The following is a 17,371-nucleotide window of genomic DNA, read 5'->3' as shown; positions in this document are numbered from 1 at the left end:
ATGATAATATATGTTGCATCTACTAACTAAAACAGCATATTAACTTCTGGAGGGAGGGATTAATCCTAATAAGGCTGTTTTCTAAAGTTTAAGACACTGAATCATATATTTGTTCAATATTTTGCTTTATGTCCCAGGCATATTAATGTATGTCCCATTTTTAAGATCATGAAAAAAATTATTTTTTAAAAAATTTCTTAGTTATAGATGGACACACTATCTTTATTTTGTTTATTTATTTTTATGTGGTGCTGAGGATCAAACCCAGTACCTTACATGTGCAAGGCAAGCAATTTGCCTCTGAGCTACAACACCAGCCCATGAAAAGAAATTATGATAAAAGCAGAAAAACAAAGAGAAAGAAGGAGAAAATACTAAGCCCAGGGATTTATTCAAGTTTTGTTCAACCTGAAGCATGTGTAACTTGAGATAAAACTTTTTTAAAATGAATACAACATTATGAATAAAAAATTATAGACATGAAAGTAAATATTTAATATGAGCACAAAAATCTCAACAACTTCAATTTTAAAGGGATAATAATTTCCTCAAACATCATATAACTCAAAAAATATGATGAAGCAATAGTATAAAAATTTCTATAATACTTTTTCTACAGTTTTTGTCTTAGTATTTTAAATCATCTCTTCAAATGACAATGTCTTTTTACATAATTCTCTACTAGAAAAATTTTAAGAAAATAGGAATTTTTCTTCAGCATGGATGATACATTTTCTTTTTACTATTGCTCATTTAGAAAAGCTTTCTGTTTTTTCATTATTATTGGTAATTACTGGGTAAGTCTGTCATTTCTTCTGTGTGTGTGTGTGTGTGTTTGGATATAATACAGGATTTATTGGTGAGTGTGGTTAAGGAGGGGAAAATACTATGGAAGCCCTCATGACTGCAGGGTCTACCACTTGTCGATGGGACCACAAATGGGTTTATATTTGACCCCACAGCCATCAGGAATAAGCCGCTTCTCAGCCAACATGCCTTCAAATTCATCAGCATTAAATTTGGTAAAGTCCCACTTATTTGAGAATGTGGATCTTCTGGTGGCTGTGGAACTTGAACTTGGCCCCATAGGGTCTCGTATATATGTTCCTTGTTCTGCAACTTGGTGTGGATGTACATGATGACTTAGCTAATGTGAACCCTGGCCACCATGCCCTGGGATTCCCCAAAGGCACCCCACACACCTGTATGGAGCCTAGATTGGGGACAGCATGAGACCAGAGACACAAACATCCCACTGGAAAGCACTGTCTCCAAGGTCCCTTAGGGCAACCCATTCAAGCAACAGGCCACATATATACTAAAGATACTGCTGTTTGCAGCCTTACACAGTGGGTTACCATTAGTAAAGGAATCCAGTCAGTCAGCTTAATTAACTACAGATTTTCCCAGTTTCTTAGCACTTAGGAAATGACTCTTGCTGGGGTAAGCGCTTGGCACCTCCAGCCCTTTGATTGGCAAGACTTCTACCGTAACACCTCAGCTAGTTCTGGCAGGTTCTTTCTGCCCCACTTGCTCGCCCACCTGAGTGAGTTACTCACATAGTGCTTACTGTGCTTGCTCTTAAAATATATCTGGCACTTACACAGTGCTTACCATGCTCCAGGCACTGTTCTAAGCATTGCGTATATACTCAATCATGTAAGACTTGCAACAAACCCAACAAACAGCCCTTTAAGGTAGACTGTCCTACTACAACCCCCATTTTATTTTTTAAATTGATTTTATTTTTAGATACGTGATAGCAGAATGCACTACAATTCTTTTTACACATATAAAGCACAATTTTTCATATCTCTGTATATAAAGTATGTTCACACCAATTTATGTTTGCATACATGTACTTTGGATAATGATGTCCATCACATTCCACCATCATTGCTAACCCCCTCCCTTCCCCTCCCACCCATCTGCCCTATCTAGAGTTCCTCTATTCCTCCCATGCTCCCCCTCCCTACCCCACTATGAGTCAGTCATCTTATATCAGAGAAAATACAAGCCCCATTTTAAAGATGAGGAAATTGAAGCATCAAGAAGTTAAGAGCCAGGAGTCTAAGCCAAGCAACCTTGGCTCCAAATCCCTGAACTTAATCAATCCACTCTGCTTCACCACCTCATGATTCACACAAATAAAACCACTACTGTGCCACATAGCATTAAGGAGCTGTACCAAGCCTTTACACCTCCACAATAGGAAAAGGTCAAAGAAATCCTCCCTGAATGGGTAGCTGAAGGATGAGTTAGGTAGGCAAGGGTGAGAGGAGCATTCTTAGGAGGGGCCAATAGGTAGAGAAGGTTTGTGGTGGAGCATGGTGGACTAAAGCTTGGACCAATGCTAGCTGCCAGGAGCAGGAGGATGGTAGAGTTGATGAGTGAGCCTGTGGAGGGTAGACAGAGGAGGGCTGAGGAAGATCATTCAGGTCCTCCCTTCTAAAGACAGTTTAAGAAATATTGTTTTAATCTGTATTTTTCTGATTAATAATTAATTTTCCACTTTAAAATGTAGATTAGCCACACATTTTTTCTCTCTCTCTTTCTAAAAGAGAAGGTTGAGTTGGTGTTATAGCTTAGTAGTTCAATAGTAGAGTACTTGCCTAGCATGAATGAGGCCCTGGGTTGCATCCCCAGCACCACCATCACTACAGAGAGAGAGAGAGAGAGAGAGAGAGAGAGAGAGAGAGAGAGAGGAGAGAGAGAGAGAGAGAAGAGTAAGGTTATGAAATGGATATAAAGGCTCACAAGATATGTATAAACTATTGTTTTTATTTTTCTTTGTTGCTATTGTTGGGAAGAGTTTGTCTGTTCACCATTTTGGAGCCAGTTCATCATGTTTGGAAGCAGAAGTATCAAGATGAAAGCTAAAGCCTTACCAGAAAAAGAATAAATAGAAGAGAATTCCAACATTTCAATGTCAATTGGCAGAGGATGAACCTGCAAAGGAGATTTTTAAGAGAGAAAGAAAACTATCCAAGAAGAGGAAACTTAAGAGAACATTAAGTCAATTGGAGACAAGAAGGGAGAGGTTAGCAATGTCAGATGACAGGAGACACAAAGTAAGATGGAAAATGGGATTTAATGCTGTGGAAATCACCAGTGACCTCAGCAGAAGCTGTGGAGACAGAGCAGTGGTTTTCAATTGGGGGGAGATTTTGCCCCACAATGATCATTTGGCAATGTCAGAAGGGCAGGGATAGGCTACTGGAGCAGTAGACTTCTACTGGCATCTAAGTATCCTAAAGCACAATATAGTCCTCACTCAAAAAGAAAAAAAATACACACACACACACACGTGTGTGTGTATTATACTAGCTACTTACATAGTGCTTACATTGCACTGTTGGCATTTTAAGTTAACTAATTTATTTAGCTAACCTAAAATGCCAATAGTGCAGCAGGTAAAAAAATCAAAGGTAGAGACAGAGCCATGAAGGCAGAGGTTAGATTAGAGAGGTTCAGAAACTCGTAGGGGGACAAATCCCTCCATTATGTATAACTATAATACACCAAAAAAAGATGTGGGGGGAAGAGTTAAAAAGGAAAAAAAAATAAAAATAAAAATTTTAAATCATTTTTTTAAAAAAAGAAATGACTAGGGGGAGAAATAGAAACAGTAGATATATAGACACACCTTTGAATTTTTTTTTCTCTGAAAAGAGGAAGAAGTAGGACAGTAGCTAGAAAGGAATGAGGGACTCAAATGAGAATTTTCTTTCTCTTTCCAGTTCTTTGTCTTAATTGGGGAAAATTTGAGCCTGTTTTTAAAAGCTCTAATTGAAAAAGAGTTTGAGCATTCAGATTAGAGAAAAGACCATCTATAATTTAAGATTGCTGAGAAGGCGGAAGCAGAAAAAATAAAAGAGGAATATTTGGCCTTAAGAGAAATAGTTATACCTCTATGGTAAAAGAAGGAAAATAGAACAGTGGATAGAGATGCAGTTAAGGCTGTGTTTTGGAAATGGGACTTATTAGATATGGAAAATGACAAACCCCAAAAGTAGTGAGTCCTGGGGAAAGGGGGAGTGAGAAGGAAAGCCATACATTGAGAGCATTGATCCTTTCCCAATACATTCTTTCCCGATGATAAAACAAACCCTGGGGAAGAGGTGTCCATCAAACCTGGAAAGGTAGTCTCTGGGAAGAGGCCAAAGCATTAATCCTTCTGTAAACAAATCCTTTCCAGATACCAACTTCACTGACCCCAGGCCCTCCATCAGGTCCAATAAGATAAATCCCAGAAACTGATCACTGACCCTATACTCCCTCCCATTTCACTGCGTAAAACAGACCCCAAATTCCTAAGCACTAAAACTGACCCCTTCACTGATTGATAGAACAAACTCGAAATTCCTGGGTGCCCAAAGAAAATTGATATGTTCATTAGATTACCTCTCAGAATAACCTATATAAGCCCAAGCCCTTTCTTTGATAGGGGGCTCATTTTCCACCAGGAAAGTGGGTCCCACACTCCTCCTTTCTTCTCTGCACCCCCTTCTCCTGTGTGAAACTTTGTTCCTGAATAAAGCACTGAGCTGATTTGTGAAGTTTGTGTTTGTCCCCATCTTTTTGCGCAAACAGGACTGGTGATTGAGTTCCCATTATATGGCTTCCACTTTCCTCTGGAACAGTCAAGACCATCTTCTGAGAATCACAGGGAATAAGAGGAAAATTTGAGGAGACTTGAAATAAATATTATTGACTGAAAATCATTACAGGATTCCTACATGCTATTGAGATCTATTGTTTTAAGTATTGTTTTGTGAAATCGATATGCCCCATGGAGGCTGTCTCTCCAGAAGTGCTTGTTTGCTCATGGCACAGTTTATTATTTACAGTTGCAGTCCTTAGAAGATGCCACATAAAATGGACAGAATTGGAAGGGAGTTTAGGGTCCTGGCAAAAGCATTTTTGAAAAATACATCAGACAGGCTGGACACAGGAGCACATGTCTATAATCCTAGTGACTCAGGAGGCTGAGGCAGGAGGATCACAAGTTCAAGGCCAGCTTCAGCAGCTTAGCGAGACCCTCAGCAATTTAGCAAGATCTTGTCTCAAAATAAAAAAAAAAAAAGGACCAGGGCTGTGGCTCAGTGGTTAATCACTCCTGGGTTTGGTCCTTGGTACCAAATAATAAAAAGAAAAGAAAAATATATCATGGAATTTTAGCCGGACAAGAAGTGATGTGAATAGAGTAACAGATGGATTGGGAGGAAAATGCACAAGTTAACAGACATACATGGAGGATATTTTATCCAACACAAAATATGAATGTCAAACCAAATTACAAGTAACACAAACTGAGATAGAGCACTTATATGAAATGTCTCAAAGCTAATTAATGACAGGGTACTCCAGGTACACAAAGTTTTGATTATCATCAATAGGTGTGTTGTGCAAGATGAGTCTCTATGGTGGTCATCTGAGGTTCACCAGAGCTCGGAATAAGTTTCACAATATTACATTGTAAGGCTTAAGAAATAGGTAACTTTTAATGTATCAGCAACAACAAATATAGCAAGTCCTTTGATTCTTTTTACCCATAAAAAGATACGTAGAGGCCAGGACCATCCGATGGACAGTCAGTCTAGTATTCAAGGAAAGAACCCCACACACATATAGTGTTGGTGGATAAGCATGATAGAAACATCATCAGAAGAGATATTCAGACAACTTGAAAATTAACATTAGGTTGAAATTTTGTGCTATCTAGAGAAGGTGACTGAAAGCTAGATGTTTAGCACCTGAGGATAGTGGGAACCACAGAAAATTATAGTTCCACATGAGAGAGAAATAATGAGAGGAAGGGGCTAGGGAGAAGATATATCCTTGCAGGGCATGACTCCAGTGACCTGCTCCCTCTAACTAGGTCCTACCTCCCAGGAGTCATTGAATTAATGGATTAATCAACTATTGAGGCCAGAACCCCCATGATCCAATCATTTCCAAAAAAGCCCCACCTCTGAACAATAGACTTTGGTAGACATTCCAGATCCAAACCTTAACAGTTCAGCTGGGGCTCCTCCCACTGGTTGGAGAATGGTTCCTGTTCCCACATGGCCCATCAGTTCCGGTAGACAAGAATTAGCTCACAGAGTTACTTGCAGACAATGCCACTGCTTTGCATTTATCATTCAATAAATAGCATTTAGACTAGCTCATTGTAAGCATCTCCTAGCAGACTTCTCTTTATTTCATCATCTGTGTGGTTTTTAGAGAAAATGAAGAAACAGAGGATATGGTTTCAAAATGAAGAGGGCTCTTAGAAACAAACCATAATGTTGTTGACACTTAAAAACCAAAATGCTTTAAGCTTATCTTACAGTGAGTATTTCTAAATATGACTTAGAGACATAAGCAAAAACAGTATGTACATAAATACCTGAGTTTGTACATGGCAGCATGTTCCATGAGGTTTTCTCTTTTATAACAAAGATGGAAAACAAAACTATAAAACAGAGAAGAGAACATGTCCAATATTTTTTCCCCATGCCTGTATGTGCTTATAATTCCAGCATTTGGGAGACAAACAGGAGCCCAGAATTTGCCACCAGCCTGGGCAACATAGCAAAGTTCTGTCTCAAATATTTTTTTTTCCTTAATTGATTCAGAGTTGTAGGATCAAAACAACCTAAGACTCTTTAACTAAGTAGAACAAATTTAAAAATTTGTTTAAAAAAATAACATAAGGGCTGGGGTTGTGGCTCAGTGGTAGGGTGCTTGCCTAGCATGTGTGAGGTCCTGGGTTCAATCCTTAACACCACATAAAGATAAATAAATAAAAGCACTGTGTCCATCTACAACTAAAAAATATTTTTTAAAAAATAAAATAACATAAGATTTATGACTAAGATACAAAATATAGCCAGGTGTGGTGGTGCACACTTGTAATCTCAGCGATTTGGGAGGCTGGGAGACTGAGGCAGGAGGATTGCAAGTTCGAAGCCAGTCTCAGCAATTTAGTGAGGTCCTAATGCAACTTTAAGAGACCCTGTCTTAAAAATTAAAAAAAATAAATAAATAATTAAAAAAGGAAGGTTGAGGATGTAGCTCAGTGGTAAAACACTCAATCCCCAGTTCAATCCCCAGTACCCATCCACCCTCCCCAAAAAAGAAAGAAAATAAAAAAATATATAAAATATACTTCTGAGATTCAAGTTTTCTATAATGTTGTAAAAATAAAATAAAATAAAAAGTAGAGCTTGACAACATCATGTATATCCACAAGACTGAGATCCTCATTTAGAATAAAATATATTACATGCTTATATAAACATATAAAATTAGATTCTATTGTCATGGATAACCAAAAAGAACAAATAAATTTTTAAAAAGTTGAATTTGACAGAGAAAGCTGCAACCTACTCTTAGTCTGTAGAGTATTTCATTCAAAAGTTACTCTAGTCAGAATGGCAATTATCAAGAATGTAATAACAATAAATGTTGGTGAGGATGGGGAAAAAGGTACATGCATACATTGTTGGTGGGACTGCAAATTGGTGCAGCCAATATGGAAAGCAGTATGGAGATTCCTCAGAAAACTTGGAATGGAACCACCAATTGACCCAGTTATCTCACTTCTCAGCATATACCCAAAGGACTTAAAATCAGCATACTACAGTGATGCAACCACATCAATGTTTATAACAGCTTAATTCACAATAGCTGAGCTATAGAACCAACCTAAGTGCCCTTCAACAGGTTAATGTAAAAAGGAAATGTGGTACATATACACAATGGAATACTACTCAGCCATAAAGAAGAGTGAAATTATGGCATTTGCAGTAAATGGATGGAACTGGAGACCATAATACTAAGTGAAATAAGCCAATCCCAAAAAACTCAAGGCTTTGTGTTCTCCCTGATATAGATGCTAACTCACAATAAGTAAGAGTAGGGAAGAATAAAAGTTCACAGGATTAGACAAAGGGGAATGAAGGGAAGGGACGGGGGATGAGAATAGGAAAGACAGTAGAATGAATATATATAAATGTACATGTTTATATATGAATGCATGACTAGTATAACTACACATTCTGTACAACCACAAGAATGGGAAGTTATACTCCATGTATAGATAATATATCAAAGTACATTCTACAGTTGTATACAACTAGGAAGAACAAATAAAAAAATTAAAAGTTACTCTAAATCTACCTAAAACATTTTTTATTAAAATTAAAATTTTATTAATATTAAAATTAATGGCAACTCACCTTTGCTGAGAATTGGACAGCAAACAGAACCTCAGCACACGAGTGCTATTGAGGGAGATGTCCTAGGAGAAAAGGCGCCTTCAGGTTGATCAGAGAGTGGACACAGCCTCTGAAAGCTACAGAAAATACTCTACTTCCAGAAAACAAAAAGCACTAAGAAGAAAGAGGTGAAAATAAGGAGAACTTAAAAGAAAAAAAAAGTCTCTCTTCTTTGACAAAATAAAAGAGGGACAGCTTAGGGCACACTTAGGGATAGGTCTTAGAATTAAAAATAAAAAAGTCATCCAACTGAATTGGCTGTGATTCTCTATAGATCCCATTAATGTAGGAAGTAGAGGATCCATAAACACGGAAGTTTAAGAAATCAACAACTTGGGACACAAAGGCATGATTAGTGCTTCTCAAGTTCAAATGTGTTCACAAATAATCTGGAGATTTTGTTGAAATGCAGACTCTGACTCAGCAGGTCCAGTTTTAGGCCTGAGAGTCTGCATTTCTAACAAGCTTCCAAGTGATGCAGACGTTGCTAGTCTTTGGATTAACTAAAGCAAAGCAAAGTACCGAGAGCATCCAGGGAACCCGAACAGAAACTCTCCACATGTGTATTCAGCCATACAAACACACAGCCCTCACAAGATAAGCGAATGGTTGGCATGGGGAAACAGAGGCTGCTGTGTTTACCTATGACTTCATTTTCCAGTACCATGGATTTGATGGCTTTCTTTTCTTCACAAAACTGTGGCAAGGATTAAAGGGAATTCTAAATATTGCAATACCTAAAAAATCTGTAAAGGACTGCTTAAGTATCAAATGATATCACTGACATTGAAGTTTAATTTAGCATATGAATAAACTACTTTAAATAGCAACTTCTCTACAGGTGGCGTGATGAAGTAATGGGACTAAAGGGACAACTTGATCTGTAGTAATGTCATTAAATAAAATGCAACTGACTTGCACAAGTTCAAGCACTCTCATAGGCATAGCCAGCAAGATACCATACCACCACGTTGTTCACTCGTTCCTTGAAAGAAAATTAATGCTGTACTTCATGATTTAGAATTTTCCTATGTTTGGTATTATAAGCCAATAAGATCATTATAAGATATGAGATAATTAGATTATCTTACATGAAGTTCCCAGGAAATATACAAGATATTCAGTGTCAAGGAACTTTGGAAACCCAGCGATAACGCAACTTATAGTAAATGTGACCACATGAACAAATTGTTTAACTGCAGAAAATTTGGAACATAAAAATAAAAAGTATTGTTTCCAATATTTTGTGCAATATTCATGCACACAAAAAAATCACATTATTTCACCAAGTATTTCTCAGAGATACTAAGAAATCCTCCTAAGGATCTATGCTCACGGTATCTCAAGTGAAGAGATGGACATAAGACATGTGGAATGCCAGAACACAGAGTCCCTGTGGCTGAGCTTCTAATTAGGGGAGAAGACAGCTGTACTGAGCATCCTTGAGTTTTCCTGAAGGTCTGTCTGAAGTACAGCACAGGAGCAGCTCCTAACAGGAGTATTATGTAGCAGAAAGTGCAATGTCAACAGTGGACTAAGGATCAGAACTTACACAAGAGTCCCCAGGATTTCTGTACCCTCTGTGGAAGAGAGAGTCCTGGTACAAGTCTCAACATCCATGAAGCCTTTCCTCATTCTGTGCTTCCTTGTCTTGCTGAATGAGGACAGATCAATGAAGGCATGCCAGGGTTTCTTTGATGTACTGCCTGGAAGGCAGCAATCTCGTGAATTAAGTAGCCCCCAAGACCTTCAAGTCTTCCTGAAGTGCAGTATCATTGTCACTGTGTCTAGCAGAAATTCCTCTGATTTTTGTAATATGAATAGTATCAATTTGGGCAAATAGAAAATGTAGAGTTTTCTATTTATGTATTTTGTATTAGAGATCACTTTGTTGATACAAAATTAAGACTCTTAGAATGGCTTGTCTATACAGCTAGTTAATGGTTCAGTAAGTTCTAGAATTGTTTTCCTGACATGTACTGTTCTTCTTAATGTGGCCTTCTCTCCTAAACAGTAGGGAATAATGAGCACAGCAAAATTGTTTGACCTTTGATTTCAATGCTATTATTAACAATGTAACATAAAAGAATTAGAATGTTTCTCTTATTTTCATTACATTTAAAAATTTATGTTATAATATCAAAGAATCAATAAGACTTATTGGTGCATCAGGATGGATCCACATGAAATAATTATAATAGTTCAAAGGCTCAATTTTGACTTGGTACAGAGTTAATGTATATGCCATATACATGCACTTCAAAAATACATTATTACCAAATTTAAGCCTTTTTTTTTAATACCAGAGATTGAACCCAGGGGCATTCTATCTCTGAGCTACACCCACCAGCCCTTTTCATTTTTTTCTTTTGAATGGAGTATCACTGAATTGTTGAGATTAGCCTTAAACTTGAAATCTTCCTGCCTTGGCCTCCTGAGCCTCTGGGACTACAGATGTCTGCCTCTATGCCAACCAACTGCATATATATATATATATATATATATAATTTTATTAGTGCATTATAGTTATACATAATGATGGAGTTCACTTTGACATAATCATACCTTCATGGAATATAATTTGTTCCATTCTAATCCCCAGTAGCTTCACTTTCCCTTCTCTTCTACTTTTCCTCTGTTCTGATCTTCCTTCTATTTGTTGATTGATTTTTATAATTGGTGCTTTATAGCTATACATAAAGGTGGAATTCACTACGGTATATTCACATATGTACATAGCATAATTTGGTCAGTTTCATTCTGCAGTTCCTCCCTTTTCCAATCCCTCTTCTCCTTCCCCCTGAATCTCCTTCCTCTAGTTCACTGATCTCCTTTCTGTTTTCATGAGATTTCCCCCCTTTTTATTTCTTTACTTCTTTCTAGCTTCAACATATAAGGGAATACATTTGATCCTTTACTTTCTGAGTCTGGCTTGTTTAACTTAGCATGACGTTCCCCAATTCCATCCACTTACCAGCAAATGCCATCATTTCTTCCTTCTTTATGGCTGAGCAAAATTCCATTGTATATGTATACACCACATTTTCTTTATCCATTTCTTGGTTGGTGGGTACCTGGGTGGCTTTCATACTTGGCTATTATGAATTGTGCTACTGTAAGCATTGATATGCCTGTATCACTACAGTATGCTGACTTCAGTTCCTTTGGACATATACCAAGGAGTGGGATAGCTGGGTCATATGGTTGTTCTATTCCCGGTCTCTTGAGGAATTTCCATATGGCTTTCCAAAGTGATTGTACTAAATTATAGTCTCACTAACAATAAATGTGTGTGCCTCCTCACTATCATTTATTATTATTCTTAATGATTGCCTTTCTAATTAGAATATTAGATGAAATTTCAATGTAGTTTTGATTAGTTTTTTCCTTGATTACTAGAAATGTTTAACATTTTTCATATATTTATTAGCCATTTGTATTTTTTCTTTTGAGAAATGTCTGTTCAGTTCTTTTCCACATTTATTAATTGGGTTATTTGGGTTGTTTTTTTTTTGGTGTCAGGTTTTTTGAGTTTTTTATATATTCTTAATATTAATTGCCAGTTGAGGAGTAGGTGGCAAAGATTTTCTCCTATTCTGTAGGCTTTCTCTTCGTGCTCTTAATCATTTCCTTGTCTGTGCGTTTTAATTTGATATTGTCCCACTTGCTGATTCCTGGGTTTATTTCTTGAGTTTTAGGGGTCTTGTTAAGGAAGTTGGTGCCTGCACAATATGTTGGGTTGTTGACCCTATGTTTTCTTCTAGCAGTTCAGTTGCAGTTTCCAATTTAATTTCTAAGTCTTTGATACACTTTGAGTTGAACCTTGTGCAGGGAGACAGGGATCTTGTTTTGGTTTTCTACGTGTGGATACCCAGTTTCCCTAGCACTATTTGTTTGATACCTTTGTGGAGTATCAAATGACTGTGTTCTAAGAAGTTTATCTCTGCGTTTTCTGTTCTGTTCCATTGATTTTCACGTCTATTTGATGCCAATACCATGGCATTTTTGTTACTGTAGCTCTGTGGTATAATTGGAGATCTGGTATCTGATGCCTCATTCTTCTTGCTAAACATTTTCTTTTGACTATTCTGGGTTGTTTATTCTTTTACATGAATTTTAGTACTTTTTTTTGCTACTTCTGTATCATTGGTATCTTGATGGGGATTGCATTGAGTTTATATAATGCTTTTGGTAATATGACCATTTGGCAATATTAATTATGCCTATCTAAGAACATGGGAGGTCTTTCCAACTTCTAAGGTCTTCAGTTTCTTTCTTCAGTGTTTTATAATTTTTATTGTAGAGATCTTTCACCTCCTTGGTTAGATTTATTCCCAATTTTTGTTTTATTTTGTTTGAAGTTATTATGAATAGAATGGTTTTCCTGACTTCCTTCTCAGCAGATTCATTGTTAGAGGATAGGAAAGCTATAGATTTTTGTATGTTGATCTTGTATCCTGCAATTTTGCTAAATTAATTTATTGGCTCTAGAAGTCTTCTGGTGAAGTTTTTTGAGTCTTCTACATATAGGATCCTGTGATCAGTAAACAGAGATAAGTTGACTTCTTTTCCTATTTGTATTCCTTTAATTTCCTTCTTTGCCTGGTTGCTCTGGCTAGAGTTTTAAGAACTGTATTGAAAAGAAATGATGAGAGTGCACATCCTTGTTTTGTTCCTGATTTTAGAGGAATGCTTTCAGTTTTTTTCCATTCAATGATTTTGTTTTTGAGTTTGCCATATATAGCCTTTATTATGTTGAGGTAAGTTCCCTCAATCCCTAGTTTCTTTAGGATTTTTAACATGAATGGGTACTGGATTTTGTTGAAGGCTCTTTCTGCATCTATTGAGATGATTATGTGGTTCTTATCCTTAATTCTACTTTATGTTGTGAGTTATATTTATTGATTTATTGGCATAGCCTTGCAATCCTGGGATGAAACCAACTTGATTGTGATGTACAATCTTCTTAATGTGTTTTTGAATGCAGTTTCCTTACATTTTAATGAGGTTTTTTGCATCTGTAAAATGGGCTCTATTTAGTATTTATATAAACTAAGGTTTGCTTTTTTTCCCCTTGATGTATCTTTGTTGGGTTTTTGTTTTAAGGTGGTACTGGCTTCATAGAATGAATCTGGGAGTGTTGCCTTCCTTTCTATTTCATAGAACAATGTGAGCAAGATTAGCTTTTGTTCTAAAGGTCTGGTAGAATTCAGCTGAGAATCCATGTGGTCTTGAGAGGTTTTTATTCTTTGCTGTTGTTGTTGTTAGAAGGCTTTTAATTGCTCCTTTAATCTCATTGCTTGATATTAGTCTGTTTAGGTTTTCTATATCCTCTTAATTCAGTTTGATAGCTTATATGTGTCTAAAATATAGTCTAGATTTTCAGGTTTATTGGAGTATAAATTTTCAAAATTATTCCTAATGATCCTCTGGATTTCAGAAATGTCTGTGGTGATATCTTCCTTCCTTCCTTCCTTTCTTTCTTCCTTCCTTCCTTCATTTTGTACCAGGGATTGAACTCAGGAGCACTCAACCACAGAGCCACAATCCCAGCCCTATTTTCTAGTTTATTTAAAGCCAGGGTCTCATTGACTTGCTTAGTGCTTGGCTGTTGCTGAGGCTGGCTTTGAACTTGTTATCCTCCTGCCTCGGCCTTCTGAGCTGCTGGGATTACGTATGTACCACTGTGTCCAGCAATATCTCCTTTCTGATCTCTAATTTTATTGATTTGGGACTTCTCTTTCTTTTGATTATTTTGGCTAAGTTCTTATCAATCTTGTTTATCTTTTCAAAGAACCAAAGCATTGATCCTTTGTATTTTTTTCTCAATTTCATAATTTCAGTTCTGATCTTAATTATTTCCTGTCTTCCACTGATTAGGGAATTAGTTTGTTTTGCTATTCTAGGACTTTGAGGGGTAACATTTCTATCAGCTATTTGGGATCTTTCTGGTTCTTTGTTTCTTGCAGGCACTCTATGCTATAAACTTTATTTTTAGAACTGTCTTTCTGTACTGCAGAGATTTTTATATATTGTATCTCAGTTCTCATTTGTTTTAAATTTTTTTCATTTCTCTCCTTATTTCTTCTATGATCCATTACTCATTCAAAAGTGTATTATTGAATCTCCACGTGTCAAATATTATCTTGGTTTTTATCTTATTATTGATTCCTAATTTAATTCCATTATTTTCTGCTAGAATCCAAGGAATTTTCTATATTCATTTTGTATTTGCTAGGACTTGTTTTCTATACTAAAGCATGATCTATTTTAGAGAAGGTTCTGCATGCATCTGAGAAGAAAGTTAATTTAGTTGTTGATGGAAATAGATGTTTGTTAGGTTCATTTGTCAAATAGTACTTTTTAGTTCTGAAGAGTCTTCTTAATTTATGTCTGGATGACCTATATTTTGTTGAGAGAAGGTGTGTTAAAATTACAGAGTATTATTGTAATGGGCTCTATTTTAATCTTTATATGAAGTAGGATTTGATTTATATACTAACATTTGAGGCATAAATATTTCCAATTATTATATATTTTTGTTGGATGATTCCCTTAACCTGTATGAAATGACTTTTTTGTCTCTTCCAATTAATTTTGACTTGAAGTCTACTTTGTCTGATATTAGAATAGCTAGTCCTGCTTGCTTTCTGTCTCAATTTGCATGGTATATCTTTATCCATCCTTTTACCTTCAGCTAGTGTATATCTTTGCCTGTAAGGTGAGTCTCTTGTAAATGACATAAATGGTTGAGTCTTGTTTTTTCATCCACTCTACCAATCTATGTCTTTTGATTAGAGAATTGAGACCATTTACGTTCAATGTTATTACAGAGAGATGATTTTTTTTTATCTTTTCCACTTTTATTAAATCTAAAATTCAGACTCTCCTTTAATTGATTATTGCTCTAGTGATATCCAATTAGTCACTGGTTTTGATGTTTACTTTTTATTTCTTTTATGTGAACTATTTCATAAAGTATGTTTTATAGTGGTTTAATGGTTATGAATTATCTTAGTTTCTGCTTTTTGTGGAAGATTTTTACTTCATCTTCAATTCCGAAGGAGAGCTTTAATGGATATAGCAACTTGGCTGGCACTTCTTATCTTTCAGGTCTTTGCATATATTATTGCAAATCTTCCTGGCTTTTAGTGTTTGGATTGAGATATCTGTGGAAATTCTTTAAAGGTGACAGGTTTATCTTTAAAGGTGACATGCCATTTTTCCTTGAAGCTTTTAAAATTCTATATTTGTTCTGTGTATTAGACATTTTAACTTTAATATGTCTTGGTAAAGATTGCTTTTGGTATTGTCTATTTGGGGTTCTAAAGGCCTCTGGTATTTTTGAGATTGTCATTCCTAAGATTTGAGAAATTTTCTAACATAATTTCACTGAAAAGATGCATTACTTTAGTTTATAGGTCTCTTCATATTATCCCAGATTTCTTATATATTCTAGTCATGATCTCTTATCTTTTTGCTATTGTTGACTTTGTTTGCAAGACTACATAATTTATCTTCAAGGCTTGAGAAATCTATCTTCTATGTGATCTAATCTATAAGTGATGCTTTCAACTGAATTTTTAATTTGATTTATTGAGTCTGTCATTTCCAGAATTTTTATTTTGTTTGTTTCTTAGATCTTCTTTTAGTTCACTGAACATTTTAATTATCAACTTTCTAAATTATTTTTTCTGGCATTTCCTCTACTGTGGTGTCAATGGCATCAATTGTGTTGTGAGTTATTTGGGGTGGCTTGTCCCTTGGGGATTTTTTTTTTTGGATTATTAGTATTTTTACCTACCTTCTGGGATAATTAACCCTCCTACTTTTATATAAGTGCTTTTTAAGTGAGCTGCTTTTTCTTTACTATGAGTCCTGGATTGAACAAATGTCTTGGTGTTGCTATTTTCACTCAATTTGAACTTGATAGTATGTTCAGTCTCTAACAGCACATTGAAAGGTGATACTAATCCCCAGTGATTACAGCAACTTCAGAACAATGCTTCAGAGTAATAAATCATTTTTAAAAATATATTAAAAATGTTATCCAGAGGTTCACTAATCTGGTGGTAAATGGGATTTTTTTTTCTTGGTTGAGAAATTAGATGAAAGTAAAATTGCACTTAGACTATATTTGCTTTCTGGTCAGCTCTTCTCACACAGCTTCAATTATGGGTTGTGGAGGAATCAGGACTTACTATTTATTTCTCCTCCATCATTTTCTGGGAATTTGTTTATTTATTCATTTATGCATTTATTCATTTTGCTGGAGGTTTTTAAAGTATATTACTTTCTTTCTGGGGTTTCAGTTATTTTTCAGTTCATTTATTCTCAGCTCTGCTCCAAAGTAGTCAAACTTCTTATGGGATTCTCTATGCAGAGTTTCATTCCCGTCTTGGCTGGATAGCTCTGATGCCCCCTCCTTCTAGGAGTCCCAGACCCTGTTCTGGGGTGAGGAGAGTGGAATGCTTCAGTCTATCCTCCAGTCCTTTATAGTCTCTAAAGAGATGACTCATGGATCATCAAATTTGGTTTACATTTAATTGGTCTCGGTCCCCACACCCCTGGTATCAGCCAGGCTTCTTAGCCCAGAGCTTAGACCACCTGTTTCAAGTGAAAGAGTCCTTCATTCTTCTTAGCTTTGTTGACTCAATTTTCTGGTGCTTAAGTTCTGTTTTAAATCACTCTTTGGGAGCTGCTATTATAATAATGTGGCTTCCTCTGAATCATTTTATTCCATTCTCCAAAGGATAAACTACATGGATTAAAAGAATATTAAGAATATAGTTCATGGGACTGGGGTTGTAGCTCACTGGTAGAGCGCTTGCCTAGCATGTGTGAGGCATTGGGTTCAATTCTCAGCATCATATACAAATGAATAAAATAAAGGTTCATGAAAAAAAATATATATGGAAGAATATAGTTCATTAAGAGTAAAAAGGCTGGGGTATAAAGGCAAAAGGACAGTTGGGATATTCAAAAGTTAAGAGGAGAGAAAGTGGAATAAAGGTAGTACATAAAGGTCCTAAAGAGGGAGAAACTGAAGAAGTAGAGGAAAGAGAACTGGATATTTTGCTATCAGAGGGAGAGGTGAGGAGAAA

General features: G+C 36.1%; 1 non-coding gene across 1 annotated transcript; it reads right to left on the bottom strand.

Moving 5' to 3' along the window:
• Positions 1–1,263: 1,263 nt before the first annotated feature.
• On the bottom strand, positions 1,264–1,400 carry LOC125620143. Its single transcript, XR_007351727.1, has one exon. It is a non-coding gene; the product is annotated as a small nucleolar RNA SNORA70 (small nucleolar RNA).
• Between the last annotated feature and the right edge of the window lie 15,971 nt (positions 1,401–17,371).

This window comes from Marmota marmota, unplaced genomic scaffold, assembly GCF_001458135.2.
Source record: "Marmota marmota marmota unplaced genomic scaffold, marMar, whole genome shotgun sequence".
Classification (NCBI taxonomy): domain Eukaryota; kingdom Metazoa; phylum Chordata; class Mammalia; order Rodentia; family Sciuridae; genus Marmota; species Marmota marmota.
This window is presented reverse-complemented; position numbering and strand designations above follow the sequence as displayed.